Source organism: Euprymna scolopes, chromosome 44, assembly GCF_053919585.1.
Source record: "Euprymna scolopes isolate OS-2025 chromosome 44, ASM5391958v1, whole genome shotgun sequence".
NCBI classification, from domain to species: domain Eukaryota; kingdom Metazoa; phylum Mollusca; class Cephalopoda; order Sepiida; family Sepiolidae; genus Euprymna; species Euprymna scolopes.
The window spans coordinates 30,179,464-30,201,963 of record NC_136525.1 but is presented as its reverse complement, the minus strand read 5'-3'; the positions used below and the strand labels follow the sequence as shown (position 1 = coordinate 30,201,963).

The window sequence follows — 22,500 nt, the reverse complement described above, 5'->3', positions numbered from 1 at the left end:
GTTCACAAAATAAAACTTACTCTAGGATAGCGATACAAAATAGCTTTAAAACTAACAATAACAATAGGAAAAAAACAAATAAATAAATTAAATAAACATGAATATACATAAACGATCACATACATATATGTATATGTATGTATATATATATATATATATGTATATGTATGTGCATTGTTGTGTGCACATAGGTATATTTATATGTATAAAAAAAAAAAAAAAAAAGAACGACCACCTAAACCCACTAACCTAGTTCTAAAACAGATCCTTTGTTTGATAAAATGCATGCCCATTGGCTGGTAGGAAGGGGCGCGGTGGATACTAGAAAGCTGATTGGCCGACTAGAAATCCTCAACATATATAAAAACAAGAAGCAACGACAGAATTCGCGCATAAGCCTGACGAATCCTATAGTTGGATGAAACGCAGAATATTCAGTGTAGCTTAATCGCCATATATATTTTATAAATTACTATATATATACAGATGAAACTACTCAATCATTTTGCATAGTTTTCTGTTGTGCGAACTTTTCCGTGTCTCATAGGTGAGAGTTTATTTATTTTTATATTAGAGCGCTATATCAAAGAAGCACCTTATTTCTTATATAAATGTCATACTACTTGAATATATTACATAATTTTCGCTTTGGATTACTTTTATGTACGTTACAGGTAAATTTTCCTTTGTTTTTTATACTGAACCAGTACCTTATTTCTCGGGCAGGATACTGTACAAGTACCTTTTTTCTCATTTAAACAATGAAAGAACTCGATATGTTTATGTAATTTTCTGTTGTGCTAAATTTTCTGTACGCCAGGGGTAAGAGTTTTTTTGGGGTGCTATAGTGAAGAAGCACCTTATTTCTCATATGTGAGTCATATTACTCAAATATTAAACGCGATTTTCGGTTTTAATAACTTTTATGTATGTCCACAGGTTATATATTCTTTGTTTTTTTTTTCATATGCGTATTATACTACGCAAGTACCTTATTATTTTGATAAAATTTCTTGTACACATAAATACATTAAAAAGTAAGTGATCATTGTATGTGATTTTTGGAATATGACATCTATACGAATATACAAACATATAGGATACATTAAATTTATAATGATCAGTTAATTAGTATAAGAGTAAATCCAATACATAAAAATATATAATCATATACGCATACTAATCATTCACAATGATCGGTTAATTAGTTTAGGAGTAAATCCAATACATAGAAATATATAAACATATACACATAATTAAAATTCATAATGATCGGTTAATGAGTTTTGGAGTGAATCCAGAAATATATAAACATATAGCTTATAATTTACTTCCAATTATACCTGTACTGTATTGTACTTCATATCAAAAATGACGTTACTTGTATCTACATTGAATATACATCTTAACCCTCCTGCGATCTAAAAATATCCTGAGCTTGTACAACAAATGTTATAGTTAATTCGTAATATCAAGCCATTCTGTAATGCCTTATCCTATTCCTAAGCCAACATAAAAATAAGAAAAGGAAAAAAAATTATAAATTTAAAGGAAAAAATATTAAACCATAATGATTCCAACAAACCTGTTGCAAATATAGCTGCTTCCATTGCATGATCTCTTACTCACCCCCTCCTCCAATAACAAACAATGAAATAGCATTGTAATTTTTCAGTAGATATATAACTTTTATTAACTAACCCAGTAATATTAACTACCCATGCGGGGTCGCAGTACTACCTGGATTAGGACCCAGGTGCGGGGCAAAAACATGCTGATGGACCCGTAGACCTTCCCAGATGATCTGTCTGGGAGAAAGAAAACTCTGAAGCTAAATCTAAGGGGAGGAAGGCCTCTCCAGTCTTCCAAATTATCGGTCTGCAAAGCTAAACTGCTTCAGAAGAAGATAGGCTCTGTCTATTCCATACTTCTTCTTTGCCTATTAGCCAGGCATAGAGGTCGAATCACAGGGATTCGACAGAAACACTCAGTGGTCGATCTCGTTTCCTGGCTAAGGCAATGAATGCCATTTTCCCCACTCCTGACACATCCCATCCCATGAATTGGCCACTTGGGAGTGCTTGAATGCCGTAATGCCAGTACAAGTAGATTGGGTTGATCATCGTCTGATGGGTTGAGGGTACCGGATAGACAGTTCCTGGCTGCTGTTCTCGACTGGTAGTACAGGTGCCCTAACTCTTTGGTAGTGCTTACAGCGGCTGCTCCATCAACAGTTGTATCATATCGGGATGTTTGTAGTGCCATGTTGCACATGGAAAGGGACCCTGCACTCATTGCCGGTGGGCTATTCTGAGGCCACAATCCTAGTAGATGGAAGGTCAACTGATTGCCTGCTTGTGTTGCATGCCTGGTATTCTGGCCGTTCAGCACCCCTAACCCAAACTGAAACTCTTAAAAAAATGACAGTACAATAAAAAAAGATTACGCTAAAACCAGGCCAAAACTCAAACAAAACCAACCTGCCTCCTCCCTTGAGGCTTGCATTTACGAACATCCATTGGCTTAGAACTAATTTAAATCATGTTGAAGCATTTCTCCTTACAAACACCCCGGATATCTTAGCACTAAGTGAAACTAACCTACACTCCTCCATCCTCTCTAACTACTTTAACATGCCTCCCACTCTGCCATAAGGACTCTGACACGGCTTGGAGGAATGGGGACAAAAATGGATGGTCACATTCAGTGCTGCCAATACTAAACTTGCTTCATTCAATAATTACAAGAAACCTTCTCTACTGCTAATAGCAATGGCCAATGACTCTTTATCTGAAAGTACATCTTTTAGGTTCATCGGCCTAACGTTCACAGGAAACATGGATTGAAACATTGAGAGTATTGCCAGGGCTACTGCGAAGAAGGTAGGCATTCTCTACCGTGCAAGAAAGCTACTAACGCCCGAAAGTATCCTGTACCTCTATAAGGCCACCATTCGCCCATGTATGGAGTATTGTTGTCATATTTGGGCTGGTGCATCTGCCACTAGCCTCTCGCTCCTAAGCAAGGTTCAAAAGAGAATCGCCAACCTGATAGGTCCTGAACTGTTATTTAAGCTTCAGCCTCTGTCCCATCGACGAAATGTTGCATCCCTCTGCCTATTCTACAAGTACTTTCATGGTGAATGCTCTGCGAACGGCAAGCACTTGTACCCCCTCGACGTAAATACCCTGACCAACCTAACAAGCAGCTAAATCCTACCCCTTCACAGTAGGGATCCCTAGATATAAGAGAGCCTTCTACTCCAGTAGTTCCTTCCCCAGAATCGCTAGACATTGTAATTCCCTTCCAGGTGCCTGCTTCCCCAACTGTAGTGACATGCAGAAGTTCAAGTGTAACGTGAACCGACATCTTGCTGCCCAACTCCCTACATAGTACCCCTGATGCTTATATCCTTGATAGTAGCCCCTACATACAGTGGCAATGTGCCTTGTTTGGGGTGAAAATGTAATAAAAACACATATACACATAATTAAAATTCATAATTATCGGTTAATTAGTTTTGAAGTGAATCCAATACACAGAAATATATAAACATATACACATAATTAAAATTCATAATGATCGGTTCATTAGTTTATGAGTGAACCTAATACATAAAATATATAAAAATACACACAAAATTAAAATTCATAATAATCGGTTCATTAGTTTAGGAGTTAATCCAATACATTAAAATATATAATCATATAAACATAATTAAAACTCATAATGATCTGTTAATTAGTTTAAGAGTGAATCCGATACATAGAAATATATAGACATATACATATAATTAAAATTCATAATGATCGGTTAATTAGTTTGAGTGAATTCAATACATTAAAATATATAAATATATACGCATACTAATCATTCATAATGATCGGTTAATTAATTTAGGAGTGAATCCAATACATAAAAATATATAAACATATACACACAATTAAAATTCATAATAATCGGTTAATTAGTTTAGGACTGGATCCAACATGTACAAATATATAATCATATAAACATAATTAAAATTCATAATGATCGGTTAATTAGTTGAGGAATGAATCCAGGACATAAAAATATATGAACATATAAACATAATTAAAATTCATAATGATCGGTTAATTAGTTTAGGAGTGAATCCAGTACGAATTCCATTATTTGATCTATTTATCTGATTTTTGGAATGTTACAAATAAGCCGATATATCATATATACTTTGCATATGACATTTTCGATACGAATAAATCACACGTCCAACGTTAACCTTTTTCTTCACCATATTCCCTCGGCTTCACTTTTTTTGTTTTCAAGTAAGATCTTTGACTCATCAAATACTTCTGCATGCAAAATCCGATCCCGCATTTTACTAATTCCTACCCTCTGATGAGAAGGAAAGTATTTCTTCGAAACTCCGCGGATTAAGGACTATCCATTTATCTAGTGTTTCCTTTTCAGATTAAATATGTTTTTAACTCATTTCAAAGTGTTTTTTAACATATTTTATTAACTGTTTGCTCATATATATATATATATATATATATATATATATATATATATATATATATATATACACACACACACACACACACACACACAAGAAAAAGTACCCGTCGTTAACTGGGTTCAAGAACAGTCTACAGAAAATGGACTCTGATTTATGAAAATATGATAGGTTATGAAAAGGAAGGGTTGCAAAGAGATAGCTTCGAATTTGGGGGTATCAAAACCAAAGCAAAATATGATGAAAGTAAAAATAAAATAGATAAACCCCATAATTTATTATGCCATACCTGTTCACACTGAAACACTTATCACAATGTTCTGGGGATCTATATTAAAAAAAAACTTGTTAAACTTTGTGATATATTTCCATTCTATGGAGGTCAGGCGCGAACGAACACCCCATAATTTTAGTATACCATATTTCTTCAAACTGAAACATAATTATCAAAGTATACTTACGCAGATAGATATGAAAAGTCTTTATTAAAGTGTGTGCCTATTCCCATTCTATGGAAGCCAGGCGCGCACACAGACCCCACAATTGTATTATACCATCTCTATTAAAGTTAAAACATTCTTATCAAAGCATTATTATGTACATCTATATCCAAAACACTTGTAAACGTTTTTTTTCCATACTTTGTGGACCAGGAGCGTACGCAGACTCCACAATTTTTATGAATCATCATTATGCCAGATCAAACATACCCATTCCTGTGTCTCGATACATTTTCTATCATTATATGTGATCAGTTTTTTTAAATAGTCAACTGTACAGGAGCCTATCCGTGACCAGACACACACACAGACGTTCAGCTTTATATAAGGCTATAAAAAAGAAAACGTGAGTCTTTGAATTTTCAACAAAATTTTGCACTAAATATATATATATATATATATATATATATATATAATTGACTTTGCTTGTGTGTGCGTAAATTTTTGCTCTGCGGACGTGAAACTTGATATATAACCTATTTGAGTCTGTAGAACAATTTCGATTTGGTAATTAGCAGGCAAAATAGCTGCTAAGGGGTCAAAATTAAAACATATCACTGACTTTGGCCTGGAGTAAATCGATAATCCATATTTCTTTCTGTGCACGTACTAATTAACCGTTATAAGTTAAACAACATTTTTGTCGCTTTTTATATATATGGATATAGGTCATACGCTAATTGACAAGGCTTAAAAAGCTGTATGTTTGGTTTGAATTCTAACTAATGGCGGCCAAGTCCTTTTTTTTTTTTCGCTTTTGAAATCATTACTATCTATTGGGTACATTATAATAATCGATAAAGAAATGACTTTATGATAATAAATACGAAACTGGCATTAATTAAAATATAATATTTATCGTATTTTACGACCGGGCAGCGCCAAGCATCCTTCGTGTATATATATATATATATATATATATATATATATATATATATATATATGTATATATATATATATATATATTTGAAAGTGACTTTATCGGTGTGTGTAAGAAAGGATACCCCTAACAATTTTGAAATAATTATTGGAGCCTCAGACTGCCAACTGACTGATCTAGTGAGACTATATCTATTGAAAGGACTTAAGATTGAATTTAAATATATACAGGGGGCTTTATAGAGATGATGCACTAATATTCACTAAGGCTAGGTAAAGGAAATACGATCACACTATCAAAAAGACTTCACAATGTCTCCAAAACCTTCGACTTTTCCATAGCAATTGACTCAAAGAAAATCTAACTTTTTACTTTTTCCCTTAATTTAAACTCCGAATCGTACCACAAATCTAATCTGGCACTACTGTATTTGTACAAACATTCGAATTGTTCAAATTCACTTATTAAATCGTCGGTCGCTAGAATAATTCTAGGTCTTTTCAGCTGATAAAAAAAACATGTGTCTGCTTTCTATAACGATGCCTTAAGAAATCCATGATATGCAGAAAAAATAGAATACTGCAATAACAAGTCTAATTAAATTAAAATCTATAATTCCCCACAATATGACTCGAACTGAATCCAATATAATACATCCTCTAATGCAATAAAATAATCCCCATTCAAAACAACATACTCTAAATTTTTCAGAATCAGTAAAAAAAAGTAACCGAATTAGGCGAAAGAAATGCTTTCTGTTTAATCCCCACTTTAGCTCTAGTGTTAAAACTAACTAAAGAATTCTTTAAGATCGTGAATACATATTTCAAATATTCATATAGATAAAGCACTTTACTAAATAAAAATTCGATTAAAATATCTTATTCAACCATGCCTAGCTTGGAACAGACAATTATTACATTGAATAATAAGTAAATTAAAACCGCTCAAACAACTCCAGTCCACTTACCTCATAAAACAAATTGTAACTGCCAAAATAAGCATAATTGCCCAATAAAAATGATTGCACCCATAAAGATGTTATGTATTCCTGCACAGTAATCGAATAACTAGCAAATAATACTCCTCTGGATTCCCACCCGTATGAGATAATTTCTAATTATCATAACACTCATGATATTAACTATTTAACCACACGATATCAACAAAATTATCCAACTAACAATAATAGTAATCCACCCAATAGCCTTAATAATGATGATCTCCATGACATCCATCCGACAACTATGTATGTTCAGACGATAGCACTGTAGAAAACATCAATCAAAATCAATCTAATAAGTGATTTCAATTTTAATCATGCTTTTTATTTTAGATTTAAAATATTAATAACTCCATTTTATTTCAGTATTTAAATGTGTGTATTTCTGTTTTATTAAATGCTAGCTTTTATTCTCGTCCAATACCGGCTTCCATCTTATCTCGAAATTACTTATAACGTCACCAACTTACTTTCGGAACCCCCCCCCCCATCTGCCTTTTCTTTTACATCGTAAGCTTCTTAAAACGTGACTAGCTTAAGTTCAGAATAAAATCACGCTTTCTTTTAACGGTTAATTTAAAAAAAAATGTTTTGAACGCTACTAACTCAATTTTATTCACTACAGTTTGCAATTTGGAGACGGAATTGTTTTTGTTGAGAAGTGATTTCAATTTTAATCATGCTTTTTATTTTAGATTTAAAATATTAATAACTCCATTTTATTTCAGTATTTAAATTTGTGTATTTCTGTTTTATTAAATGTTAGCTTTTTTTTTTTTCTCGTACATAAATGTTTATTTATCTACCGAGTTGATTGCAAAAATAGATTACGAATTGTACTCATTTTTAGTTCGTGTGAGGGGAATCTATCACCATACTTTCCCTTAAACACGTCCGTTGGACTTTTATTACGTACAATACTTAATAGTTTTTTTTTGTTTTTTTTTGTTTTTTTAATGGAGAGTAGAAAACGCATTGTAGATGCGTTATCGGCAGCTCCTGTTACTCTCGCTTCTTCTTATTTGTCCCTCAGTCCTCATTTTTTAATGAGTGATTTTTCTGACAAAGGGAGAAGAAAAAGCTGTTTTCTAGGTTGGCAGTATTTTGTGCGAACAGTTGGCTGAGATGGCGGAAATTTTCTGTTTCTATGTCTATCATTGTAGCCATGTCACTAGTAAGGGTGCTGGAGGTAAACGTTTTGTCTGGGCTGACGTTATCCGCCTGATAGTCAGGGACCCGAACCTTGGATTAACCACTAAGGAGGCTGTCCTATCAGCAGGTGCAAAGTACTGGGGCTGCTGTATTGCCATTTGGTGAATGGATTCTGGACCATGCAGTAGCTTCTGGTGGGGCCTCTCGATGCCATACTAGTGGGTAATTGTTACGGCTTTACCTTATCATTAGCTACAAATAAAAAAAAAAATTCTTCGTTTCTTTTTCTCTATTAATTTCCCCTCTCTGTCCTGCTCTAAGTAAATCTGACGACCTAGTCCACAAATTTCAAAATTTCATCATGACAAGTTTCAAGAAAAAATACACGATTAAACCCGGTTCTCCAACTTCCAACGTAGACCCCTACTACCATGTCTCCTTCTCCAACATCAAGGGTCTACGTTCTAACCTTCCAGAGGTTGAAACCCAATTACAGGAGACTAAACCAGACCTTTTATTTTTAAGTGAAACTGGCATTGGACAGAAGAAGAGTTCGCATTAAGGGTTACTCTAACTTAACCTCTAAATCTGACCCCCAAGATCGCCATGGGCATGGAATATGTGCCTATATTAAAGATAGCTTTCCATGTGGTAGGGACATCTCCAGGGAAGATCCTAACTTACCCTATATGTGCTTCCGGGTTGCTTTAGCTCACACTACGGCATTTTTATTTACTCTCTATCGCCCCCACAACAGCGGAGTTACTATATTTAAAAGCATATCTGAGAAAATTGACCAAGTCCTATCTGCTTATCCTTCAGCTAACATTCACGTATGTGGAGATTTCAATGTTCACAACGTCGAATGGTTGACCCACTCAAACAAGACCGATGATGAGGGGAGGTTCTGTCATGATTTCTCCATTGCCTATGACCTCACTCAGATTGTTCAGGAACCCACCCGTGTGCCCGACAATGACGGCCAGTATGCGAGCCTACTAGACCTTTTTCTCACAACTTGCCCTGAACTATGTCCAGTTTCTGTTCTGTCGCCTCTTGGATCTTCCGACCACTCTGTTGTATCAATTAAGATAAAAATGAAATGTAATAAGTCCCCAGACGTACCTCTCCATCGTACAGTATATCGATACACTAAGGCTGACTGTGATAGCTTCCGTACATTTATAACTGATCTACCTCTGCATTCCATATTTAAAAAGGATGTGTCCTCTATAGTATTAGACCTGACAGAATGGTTAATTGTAGGTATTGATCGTTTCATACCCTCGAAAAAGTTTCAGCAAAAACCTAACAGCCAGCCATGGTTGTCTCCAGAATGTGCTGCTGCCATTGCGCACAGAAATCACTTTTTCCACTGTTTCCAACTTAATAGATGTATGGAAACTAAAACCGTTTTCAGGACTGCCAGCAACCATTGTAAGAAAGTAATAAAGAGCGCAAGATGGTTGTATGCTCAATCTGTGAAGTCCAAAGTAGCTGAGCAGCGGCTTGGTTCCCACCAGTTTTGGCAAATAGCAAGCAGAATTCTGAACAGAAGTGTGCGCTCCATTCCAACTATCATCAATGGACCTGAGGTAATCTCGTCAGCATCAGACAAAGCCAAACTCTTTGTCAAGAATTTTGCAGCTAATTCTACCTTTTGCGATCAAGGCCGCCAACCCCCAATATTTCCTCCTGTATCTGAAAACACACTATGTGATATACGTATATCTGTACGTGATGTTGCCAAGCTAATCAAAAACCTTGATTCCAGTAAAGCAACTGGCCCTGACGGTATTCCAATTATAGTACTCAAAAAACTTCAACCTGAACTAGCGCCCATACTTACAAAACTATTTAAACGTTGTCTTAAGGAGAATAGTTTCCCATCTCCCTGGAAAATTTCATCTGTATGCCCTGTATTTAAGAATTCAGGTGATCGCTCATCCCCCTCTCAGTACAGGCCAATAAGTCTCCTGTGCGTCATGAGTAAGTTGCTGGAATCTGTGTTAAATACAGAAGTAATCAACCATCTCAACAAAAATAACCTTCTTAGTGACACTCAATATGGTTTCCGTTCTGCTAGATCTACAGCAGATGTGCTTACAGTTATATCTCATAGGATTAGCAAATCTCTCGACGGAGGCAACCTTTCTAGGGCAATTGCTCTTGACATATCTAAGGCCTTTGATAGGGTATGACATAAAGGTTTACTTCATAAGATCTCTAGCTAGCTGGAAATGTCTTCTCAATTATTAAATCATTTCTTTCTGATAGGTTCATAAGAGTAGTAGTTGATGGGCAAAAATCAGAAGCCCACAGTATTAATGCCGGTGTCCCTCAGGGGTCCATCCTGGGCCCAACTCTTTTCCTGATCTACATTAATGATCTTCCAAATCACATCCTTACATCATTTGTAGACATTTATGCTGACGACACTACCATTTATGGTAGCACATCTAAGACAGTAAACGACCAAGTTCTCTCCAATTCTCTCTCCTCTGATCTTGAGCATGTAGTACAATGGGGAAAGGAGTGGCTGGTTACTTTTAATGCATCTAAAACCAAGCTTCTCTCTTTACATCATCAACATTCTGATCCACATCTGGCATCAATTGAAATGAATGGCTCTCGTCTTCAGGAGGCCTCAAGTTTTGACAAGCTTCTGGGCTTGACCATTACTCCTGATCTTAAATGGAACACGTACATCAAATCTGTTGCCAAGGCCGCTGGAAAAATGGTGGGATCTTTCTATCGATCCAGTAGATATCTCACTGCTGATGCAATTCTCTATCTATATAAGAGCCAGGTACGTCCAAGGATGGAATACTGTTGCCACATCTGGGCAGGAGCTGCTAGAAAGGACTTGGCCTGCCTTGATAGAGTTCAAAATAGACTTCGTAGCCTCGTAGGAGATGTCCTTTTCTCTTCCTTGCAACTTCTATCTCACAGAAGAGATGTTGCGAGTTTGTCTCTGATGTATCGTTATTTTCATGGAAAGTGTTCGAATGAGCTTCAATCTATGGTCCCCCCTCGCCAAACTTTCACAAGAAACACTCGTCTAGCTGTAAACACTATCAATAATTCCCCCCACTCTTTATCTGTGCCTAAACCTAAACGTAGATTCCATGAACAAAGCTTCTTTCTTAGAACTGCACGCCTGTGGAATTGTCTTCCGTTTTCCTGCTTTCCGGCTGACTACAATATGGTTGTCTTCAAGTCTAACGTAAATAAGTTCTTGATGAGCCGTTCCATATAAGTTATCAAATTTAACAAATTTTCATTACTAATGATTATTATATTGACCAATTTCTACTGTACACTCTTTAACCCTTATCCTTGAGTGGCCTCTTGGCCTTGATAATGAGTTGTTTCCTATGAAAAAAAAAAGAAAAAGTCCAATGTGAACAAGTTCTAATTGAATCGTCCCCCTAAGTAATCCAAGTTTCAAAATTCCCACTGTTTACTATGCTAAAATCACAATGACTAATGTATACCTATTAACCCTTATCCTCGAGTGGTCTCTGGGCCTTGATAAGTGGTGACACCCTTTAAAAAAAAAAAAAATCTAACACGAACAGCCACTTCACTCCTAAGAGAGCTTCCCACTATAGCAATAGGTCTCAGGCGCATTTCAAATCTCATACTTATATTGGCGCAACATTTACATTAATTAAAGTAAGATTATCAAACCATATGCATTCTTTTAATAATGTAAAACCAATAATAATAATAATAATAATAATAATAATAATAATAATAATAATCCCTATATATAATAAAAGAGGTGCAGTTGTTCCTCTCTGGACCCACAACAACAACAACAGATAGCGCATACAAATTTATCATAGTTACACTATTAGCTTATTAACTAAAGAACGACATTTTAAACACATTAATTCGTAATATTAGATTTAATCCTATGAGCGCTATCATCATCATCGTCATAACCTACAGAGGAAATAGTTCCGATTTTACCCCCTATTCGACAATCGTTACCCTCTTACACCGCGTATTTATACTCACAGAGGAGGACTTATTCTTAGACGCCTTCCTACGTAATTTATCTATTCCCTATTACACATAGCATTCACCTTCCCTTCTGCCATGGTAAAAATACTAACGTCTTCCCGTACTTGATCCTCACATTTTGATTGGCTTACACTACCCATTCCAATATTCAGGGATTATTGAAATGATTTCATTTCCTTTTACTTAAATAACACTACGTTGACATCATAGCCAACTATCGCAATTCCTAGGTTGCTTTGTTCTTTCCTTTTTTTTCTGTGATTATTTACATTTACATATTTTCCATTTTATAAATTTTTTCCATTTTTGTTTTTTGTTTTTTTGTTTGTTTGTTTTTTTTTTACTAAACACGGACTCAGTTTCTTTACATTTCTGATCTTTATCGCATCGGCAGAGAGAGAGAGAGAGAGAGAGAGAGAGAGAGAGAGAGAGGAGATTAAATTCTCGTATGGGCAGAGATAGACAGAGTACATTTCCCTACGCAATAACTCTGTCAATTTTAAGTCTACAGTCTCGAAATGTATATACAGGGTAATGAGATTTTGGAAAATCTTTGTGATCCGTTTTCGGCCGGAAATTTCACGGTTGAGGGGTCAAAGTTCAACGATTTGACCTTTGAGAACTCTACCAAACTCCTCCGACAATTTTGGGTCTAAACACTGGAAATTTTAGATATAGGTTCCTTGGACATGGATCTAACTTAATAACTTGATTTGAGCCCAAAACAATAAATGTTAAGGGGTTATAATAGGGGTCAAAGTTTTAAAAAATTACCGTTTTTTTTTTTTTTGCTCAGCATACACCTCCAAACACCCGGACAACGCCGGGCAGAAATGCTAGTATATCTATAAAAGTGAACGTGTCTGTCTGTCTGTCTGTCTGTCTGCGTGTCTGTGTATCTGTCTGTATGTGTACATTTCCCTACACAATAACTCTGTCAATTTTAAGTCTACAGACTCGAAATTTGATATACAGGGTACTGAGATTATGGAAAATAGATGTGATAGGTTTTCCGCCAGAAATTTCGCTTTTGACCTTTGAGAACTCTACCAAACTCCTCCGATATTTTTGGGTCTAAACACTTTAAATTTTAGATATATGTTCCTTGGACATGTATCTAATTTAATAACTTGATTTGAGCACAAAACAATAAATTTTAAGCGGTCATAATAGGGGTCAAAGTTAAAAACTTAACCCCTTTGTTTTTTTGTTTTTTGTTTGTTTGTTTGTTTGTTTGTTGCTCAGCATGCACCTCCAAACACCCGGGCAACGCCGAGCTGAAATGCTAGTATATCTATAAACGTGAACGTGTCTGTGTGTCTTTGTGTCTGTCTGTGTGTCTGTGTGTCTGTGTGCATTTCCCTACGCAATAACTCTGTCAATTTTTAGTCTACAGACTCGAATTTTGATATACTTGATTTGAGCCCAAAATAATAAATGTTAAGGGGTCATTTAAAAAAAAAATTGACCTCTGCGGTCTCTACCAAATTACTCAGACAATTTCCGGTCTAAACATTTGCAATTTTACATAAAAGGTATTCAGAGATAGGGCAAACTTTTTAATCGGTTTGGGTCGAAAATGTTTAGTTATCAATATATAAATGTGTGTATGTATGTTTGCATGTCTGCCTAAAACTTTCGACAGAGGCGGCAGGTTTTACCAAGATCAGTATCGTTTTGAAGTTCGACATTTCAGACGACAAATATCTAAAAATTGGCTAAAAATAGTAATGTCTTCACATTCCACTGGACACTTTTCTACGGGGGGGGGTCGCTTTTTTCGCCGATATTTTTTAAAGTCATTCTGTCCTTTTGATTGTCTGACCTTTATTTAAACCTACGTCACTTCCGGTTTGGCGGTGGTCGTAACAGCAAAGACGTCAGGATTTTTTTCCGTTCTTTTCTTCCTTCCTACTACCACTTTTTTTTGCTCAACATACACCTCCAAACCCCCGGGAAATGCCGGGCTGTAATGCTAGTATGTGAACAAATTGAAATCAAGTATTGCAGCTAATACAAAAAAAGTATTGCAGTTAATACAAAATAATAATAATAATAATAATAATAATAATAATAATAATAAATGATAAATACACGAAAGAAGTTTCATTTCATTTTCTTATGATAAGATTCCATGTTTTTGTTCGTAAATAAATTTCTGCTTCTTAATAAAACTTTGAAACGAACGGAGAGACAGAGGGAGATTAAATCATCGTATCGGCAGAGATAGAGAAGACGAGAACGCATCATTGCTTAGTTTAAACAGAATAAAATCAATAGTTTATTTCAATTCAGATTTCGTAGGGCAGTTGGTAGCGGTCCCGCCTTATAACCTAGTGGTCGCATGTTCGTGTCCAACTGGAGGAATACTTGTCTTTTAAATTAATGTCATCGAATTGATACAGTTATATTTTTCTTTTTATTTGTTTTTTTAAATATCAAAATGAAACGAAACCCCCTCATTTGTTTTTTGTTTCTTGATTTTATATTTAGGTTTTATTTTTTTACGGTGATATGTGAAATAATTGAAACCAGGTAATGCAGTTAATACAAAAAAATGATAAATGCACAACAGAAGTTTCGTTTCATCTGTTGCGTATTTATCATTTATTTGATTTTTATTTTTTGTATTAACTGCAATACCTGGTTTCAATTATTATAGGATAGGATTCCATGTTTTCGTTCGTACATAAATTTCTGCTTCTTAAAACGAACTATTTTTCGTCGCGGAGTCAAGCTGCCTAATGCTATTTTATTTTTTTAACTATCACGAAGTCAACAAAATACGGAACAAAACTTTTATTAAGCTTTCAAATCTAAACTTGGAAATAATTCAACTAAATCCATGAGAACATGGTAATTGAACTTGAGGCAACAATACCATTGAAATGCAATAAAATATGATTTGAAGTTAAAATCTTACAAAAATAAATAGCAAAGCAATTGTGGACAATTATGAATAAAAATAAATTAAAAAACTGCCACCATAGAAAAATCCTCTATTATCAGGACCGTTTCAGATGAAAAGATGTTCATTGTCGATGCTATTTTGGACCGCAGAAATGACAGATATATCGCAAAATCGATACCTGCGGATTAGGATAATCAGAACCAAACATCTTGCTGAAGTTATGGTTGTGGGTCCGATTGAAAGAAAATGCCTATGAAATTCTAAAATGCCGATGTTAATATACAAATCTAGGATATACAGAAAAAGAAGAATACTGCAAAAGCAACTCTAATACAAGTAAACTAAACTCTGTAATTAGCCACAATATGCAGAACTAAATTCAATATAACAAATCCCTCTAATGCAATAAAAAAATAATTGCTTTCCCGATTATTCGTATAATAAATAGCAGGTATTGCAATGGCTTAAAACAAACGACCCAGATGGTAATTATGTATGCATACATTGTCTGTGATTTTCTTTTCACAGATTATTATGCATAAGATGTTTACTCTAGGTCCGTGATTTTATTTCTATCAAAGTTTTAAAGAAAGATAGTCTTTAATCATTTCTTGAAATATTTACAAACTTTCATTGAGGTAACTTTTCGAAATCAAGAAAAGTACATATAAGAAAGAGATTTAATGTTAACAGATTCATCAACAGCGTTAGTCGAATAATAAGAAATTATTATGGTTTTGTTTTATGGCTACAGAATATGTAAAAACTTACATTAAAAAATGCAAAAAAGGTTTATCATTATAATGACGAACATTCGCCCTCTTCTATTTATTCCTGTCAACCCTTCCCCATATCTTGTAATCGTCCAAGGAACTACTTTTTTAGTCAAAATAAATTTGAATAGGGTTTACGAACCAAAGTGAATATGTTTTATTTCTGCCCTATACATCGAGTGACAATAAATTACCATTTCGTTTGTTTCAAATATAGATTTGAAGAACTAAAGCCACCGAAGCAATTTATTTAAATCGTTTCTACTCAACAACACGGTAAGATATATTTTTTTTATTTCTGTCTTTTCTTTACGGAGCAAGAAATGTCAATTAACATTTTTATTTGGCTTCGATGTTTCGGAATAGTGTTTACATCATTAACCAATTTCTTCTGATTTCTATGCCTAATAAACGGCAAAAAGAGTGGGCAGTATTTGTGTTTTAAACAGAAATTAAAAATGTTAACCATTTCAAGATGGATGCGTAAAATTCGTATTTTGTACAGAATTTATTTGGATCCTTAGGACTTCTCATCTTGAGTGTTATTTTCACAACTTTTCAGTCGACGTAACCGCTTACCTTTTTCAGGTGCATCTTATCGAACTCGAAATCTGCACGGAATTTCTAACGGAACCTTTTTTAATTCAGAATTTATATGCTCTTGTTCAGTCATGACTGGGTAGAAATCCTAAGTTTTGAGTGTCGCATGTACTGAAGATTGAATATTCAACCTCTGGAAGAACATCGACGGTTCAATCAACCGAAACGCCGTGAAAAAGATCCAAATACGAATAATCAATCCTCTTAAATTCCGATACATTGCCTCTTAATTTTTTGCGTTGCGTCTACATCCTTAAAAACTGATTACCAAACAGAAATTTCGTTAAACTTGTGGTTGACGTACAAACAAAATGCGATTTCTACGATACTGCGATGTAATCAATAAGAATACGAAAGGTGAAGAAATAGCGTTTGGCAAAAATTGTAAATTTACAAGCAATAAAATGTACTATTCTAGCGATCTGTGTAGCTTAACTTTAAAACTTTTTCGGTTTTATATCGTCACTTGTATTTAGAAAGCCAGTTTCTGTTATGGTCGCCATTTTTGCCAGATCTTTGTCGTAAATTTCTGCCTTAAAAGATGGTTAAAGGAACATTTTAACACGGTTTCGTTGAATCCATAAAATATTAAATTTTTCGGTTGATTATCGACGGTTATTAGTCATGTTTTTAATTTTCGATTTTTCACTTGTTAAACAAGTAAATAAAGGGAACCATCTTGAAATTCCTACATTAAAAGCCTTCTAAATGTATCACGATCTAAAAGCGCTTAATTTTCTAAAATTAAAAAGCTGGTACTCCTGCACTTATTGATCCGCGCTGAAATCATAACGTTATTTGAAAAGCCATTCTTAACATGGGGAGGGCGTTTTGTACTTATTCTGTACCTTACAATTGAATAAAAAAATAAAAAAAATAAAAAACTTGGAAATACGATTTTAAAAATATAGCGCGAATCAGTAAGTGCATTAGCACCAAAAAAAAAAGCTTAAGCAGATTGGTAGAATGTTGTTTTTTTTTTTTTTTTTTTTTTTATTATTATTTTACTTTTTTTTTTTTTTTTTTTCGTTTTGGTAAGTTATTTAACTTTTTCATGCCTTATTTTACTGCAATGATTATTTCCAATATTTTTTTAGACAGAATCATCAAATGAATATCGACATTTTTATATTTTCTTAAACTAATAGAAGCCTACTCCATGATCTATATCGATTTAATTCAAAACCAACAAGTATTGCAAATAACTTTCTTTTTTTTTTTTTTAAATTAACTCGTAACAAAAAATACCAAACTGAAAAAAAAATGTTTGCATTTACGGGATTTAAGTTTAAGAACTTTTTTATTTAATCGACTTCTATTATTTTATCGATTTCTCCGGGTTATTCGCCTTTTAGACTTACAATCGATTCTATTGACAATTCAATTACCAGCAGATCTCTTTATGGCTGGGTTAATGTGCGAAACAAAAACGTCAAACATGTTTTCTCAACACATTTGTGACAATAGTAACGGAAACCAAATGACGTGAACCAAAATGTTTTAATCACAGCAAATTCAGAATTGCTATGCTTATTAAACAGTTCGGTTCAAATTCTAAAGTACCTTAAATTCTTTACCGACCCGTATACTTTTAACGCGCGGAAACCGCAATATTTTAGTTCTTTTGTTGACACCTTTCTAACCGCCGAAAATGATGACCAAAACGTAAGTGCATGTTTGTTACTATGACTAAGGGTTAGTTGTAGCTTAATTATTTACGGTTAATGAAATTAAGCCATCACACCGATCGTTATCTTCGGTTGACGTATAGTGCTTTCATTAAAATTAAATTTTAGCAAATTCTGCAGAATTGAGTCGAACTCCACCTCCTTTATCTTCTCAGAGATAAAAAACAAAACGCTGTGTTCAAATGCTGTAAAATTACCAAATTTTTCTAACCAAAAATCTTAACATGTTTGCTATAAATGTATTTTCAATTTCTTTACGAATTCTGGTCTTTACCGAACATTTTATTTAAATAAAATTGCTTTCATTATTGGCTATAATTTCATTATTGGCTATAATTTCATTATTGGCTATAGCTAATACTTTAATGTAATTGTGTCAGTTCATGGGAAAATCCAGTTTTGGCATGAAAAGAATAATTAGTCATACCTACCTTTATGTATAATATAGATTACACTTAGTTCGTTTATTCAAATTCCACCCCCCCCTCCGACCGACAAAGGGAGGGTGGACCTGTGACCGCACTGTTCTCAATTACGCCTTGGATTTTTTTTTTTTTTTTTTTTGCATGATTCGTGTTTTTTTTTTTTTTTTTTCTTTTGCAAAATTTCAAAAGAAAAAAAAAAAAAAAAAAAAAGTAACAGAACCGATTCTCCGGGAAAACTCCGGTTGCCCTTCTAGGGATGCCTTTCGACAATTTTGCGTTTTAAAAAAATTGATGCCTTGGATTTTTATAAAACTTTCTGAGAAGTTGTAACTAATGTTTATATAATTTTGCTCGTCTATACTTCGCGATAACTATTGGATGTGCCCCAGGGGCTCTTTTAGGGCTAATAAAAACACTCCATTTTTAGGACTATTTAACCATATTTATCCAGTTTTGCTGGTGCTGAATTCTAATTTAAATATATTAAGACCTTGGACTTTTTTTTTTTTTTTTTTTTTTTTTTTTTTTTTTTTTTTTTTTTTTTTTTTTTTGCATGATTCAGAACTCAAATTTACATACGTTAAAGCCTAAAACAGCACCGTTTGTTCAATTTCCCCAGGATTTGACTTCTCCTGGGGACTTTTGGAGTTAAATGGGGAAAGCAAGTGTTAAACTTTATTTGTTTTATTTATTATAACTCGTGCACTCACGGGGGTTGGGAGGCATGCATCGATTGTTTTCTTTTCTTTCATATATTGATATTTTAATTGTCTTTAAGACAATTAGTACACTATCCCTAATTCTCGGGCGTTGGTTCCCCCCCCCCTCTCTCTCTCTCTCTCTTTCTTTGCTTCTTACAAGAACATCAATGTTACCTTCTCTTGAAGATCATTTACCGGGTAGGATTGGCGCGACATAGACAAATATTATAATCTTACTAGTAGCACTTTTATTTAATATATTCCCGTTTATTCTTTGTCTCGTTAGGTTTCCTATGTTTTTTTTTTCTCACTTCCAACGTTCAATTTTTTTTTTTTTTCTTGTCTTGATTCACTTCATTTAATTTTCACTTTTCCAACGTTTTTGCGACAATTTTTAGTGTATTTTTAATTGAACAATGCCCAGCTAATTTAATTTCCGCATTAAACCGGAACTGATTTTACCTTAAATGAATGAAATTAATTGTAATTCCATTTTATTACGAATTCTTAGAATTATTCGGTGGATGCAGAGTAACGTATCGTAAAATGGTTCATCCGTTCGATTATATTAACAAAAAAAAATAAATAAAATAACGAATTCAACAATTTTATCGAATTGAAGACCAACATCGTGTATTTAGCTTTGTTGCAAAAAAATATAATTGAAAGAATTCAAATTTTTTTAACTGATTATCCTCACGTGAATTTAAAAAATATTAATAGATGGATATCGGTGACGTCCTGTTAGGAAGCCGAATTGGTGACTTCAGGAAATCGTATTCGGTCTCATTTCTCGTATTTCTTGACTTCTATCATTGGCTGACCTTTTAATCCAGTTCTCTTACGTCTCTATTGGGGAACCCTTGTTTTACACCATAAATATAGGCATCCATAATTTTTTTTTAATTTAATCACACGGATATAGACGCACATTTAGCCTATGTCGATTAGCGGAAAGCTCTCCTTTCCTAGTTTGACAATCCAAACTTCATAACGATTCTAATGTGAAATATAAAAGTTTAGCTTTTGTAAATAAAATCCTACAAAATAAAGTAATTACGAATCTAGTCACCTTAATATGCTCGTAATAAACTAAAACACAGGCATTTTAAATATTTCCAATCTTAAATATCCATATGTCTAACACGTGGCACCCTCCCCATATTCACATAGGTATTTGTTAGCCGTACGCATGAAAAAAAACTAAATTGCCACGCAGTATAAACTAGGCAAACATACAAAGCCTTTTGACGACTGGGAGAATTCAGTCGAAAGTACTCGCTAAAACATGTAACCAAGACCCATACCGATCTTATATTCAACAATTTATCAGATCATACAAAAACTAAAAACAATAATTAAACATACTGTGCTATATAAACAGTTTGTTTAAATGAAAATATGCTATATAGATATATATAGATGGATATAGATTAGATTATATATATATATAGATTATAGATAGATTTATATAGATGATCTATCGATAGATTATATAGATGATCTATCGATAGATTATATAGATGACCTATCGATACATAATATAGATGACCTATCGATAGATTCTATAGATGATCTATAGATAGATTATATAGATGATGTGTGTGTATGTATATATATATATATATATATATATATATATATATAGATGATGTGTGTGTGTATATATATAGATTATATAGATGTGTGTGTGTATATATATATATATATAGATATATAGATGATGTGTGTGTATATATAGATTATATAGATGATGTGTGTGTATATATATAAATTATATAGATGATGTGTGTGTATATATATAAATTATATAGATGATGTGTGTGTATATATATAGATTATATAGATGATGTGTGTGTATATATATATAGATTATATAGATGATGTGTGTGTATATATATATAGATTATATAGATGATGTGTGTGTATATATATATAGATTATATAGATGATGTGTGTGTATATATATATAGATTATATAGATGATGTGTGTGTATATATATATAGATTATATAGATGATGTGTGTGTATATATATATAGATTATATAGATGATGTGTGTGTATATATATATAGATTATATAGATGATGTGTGTGTGTGTATATATATATATATAGATTATATAGATGATGGTGTGTGTGTATATATATATATAGATTATATAGATGATGTGTGTGTGTATATATATATATAGATTATATAGATGATGTGTGTGGTATATATATATAGATTATATAGATGATGTGTGTGTGTGTATATATATATAGATTATATAGATGATGTGTGTATATATATATATATATAGATTATATAGATGATGTGTGTATATATATATATATAGATTATATAGATGATGTGTGTATATATATATATATAGATTATATAGATGATGTGTGTATATATATAGATTATATAGATGATGTGTGTATATATATATATAGATTATATAGATGATGTGTGTATATATATATAGATTATATAGATGATGTGTGTATATATATATATAGATTATATAGATGATGTGTGTATATATATATATAGATTATATAGATGATGTGTGTGTATATATATATAGATTATATAGATGATGTGTGTATATATATATAGATTATATAGAAGATGTGTGTATATATATATATAGATTATATAGATGTGTGTTATATATATATAGATTATATAGATGTGTATATATTATATATATATATAGATTATATAGATGTGTGTGTATATATATAGATTATATAGAGTGTGTATATGTATATAGATTATATATGTGTGTATATATATATAGATTATATAGATGTGTGTGTATATATATATATAGATTATATAGGTGTGTGTGTATATATATATAGATTATATAGATGTGTGTGTATATATATATAGATTATATAGATGTGTGTGTGTATATATATATAGATTATATAGATGTGTGTGTATATATATATAGATTATATAGATGTGTGTGTATATATATATATAGATTATATAGATGTGTGTGTATATATATATATAGATTATATAGATGTGTGTGTGTATATATATATATAGATTATATAGATGTGTGTGTGTATATATATATAGATTATATAGATGTGTGTATATATATATATATATACACACACACTCACACACATATACACACACACACACTCAACACACCAACACACACACACTATATACACACACACACACACACACCCACACACACTCAACACACTCAACACACACACCACAACCACCACACACACACTCAACACACTCATATATACACTCACACACCACTCAACACACTCATTAACCACCACCTCCTCGTCCCTGCCCCCCCCTCCTCCTT

The 22,500-nt window shown here is 33.1% G+C and overlaps 2 long non-coding RNA genes across 3 annotated transcripts in view; one reads left to right on the top strand and one right to left on the bottom strand.

Annotated features, from left to right (window-relative positions):
- The window catches only part of LOC145268758 (uncharacterized), a 467,671-nt gene that overhangs the window by 290,990 nt on the left and 154,181 nt on the right, over positions 1–22,500 (bottom strand). The gene's annotated exons all lie outside the window — the stretch shown is intronic.
- Positions 1–22,500, top strand: part of LOC145268759 (uncharacterized) — a 347,300-nt gene that overhangs the window by 241,462 nt on the left and 83,338 nt on the right. The window contains exon 3 of the long non-coding RNA XR_013864922.1: positions 15,967–16,025. This is a non-coding gene — a long non-coding RNA (uncharacterized LOC145268759). The remainder of the gene's footprint in view (positions 1–15,966; positions 16,026–22,500) is intronic.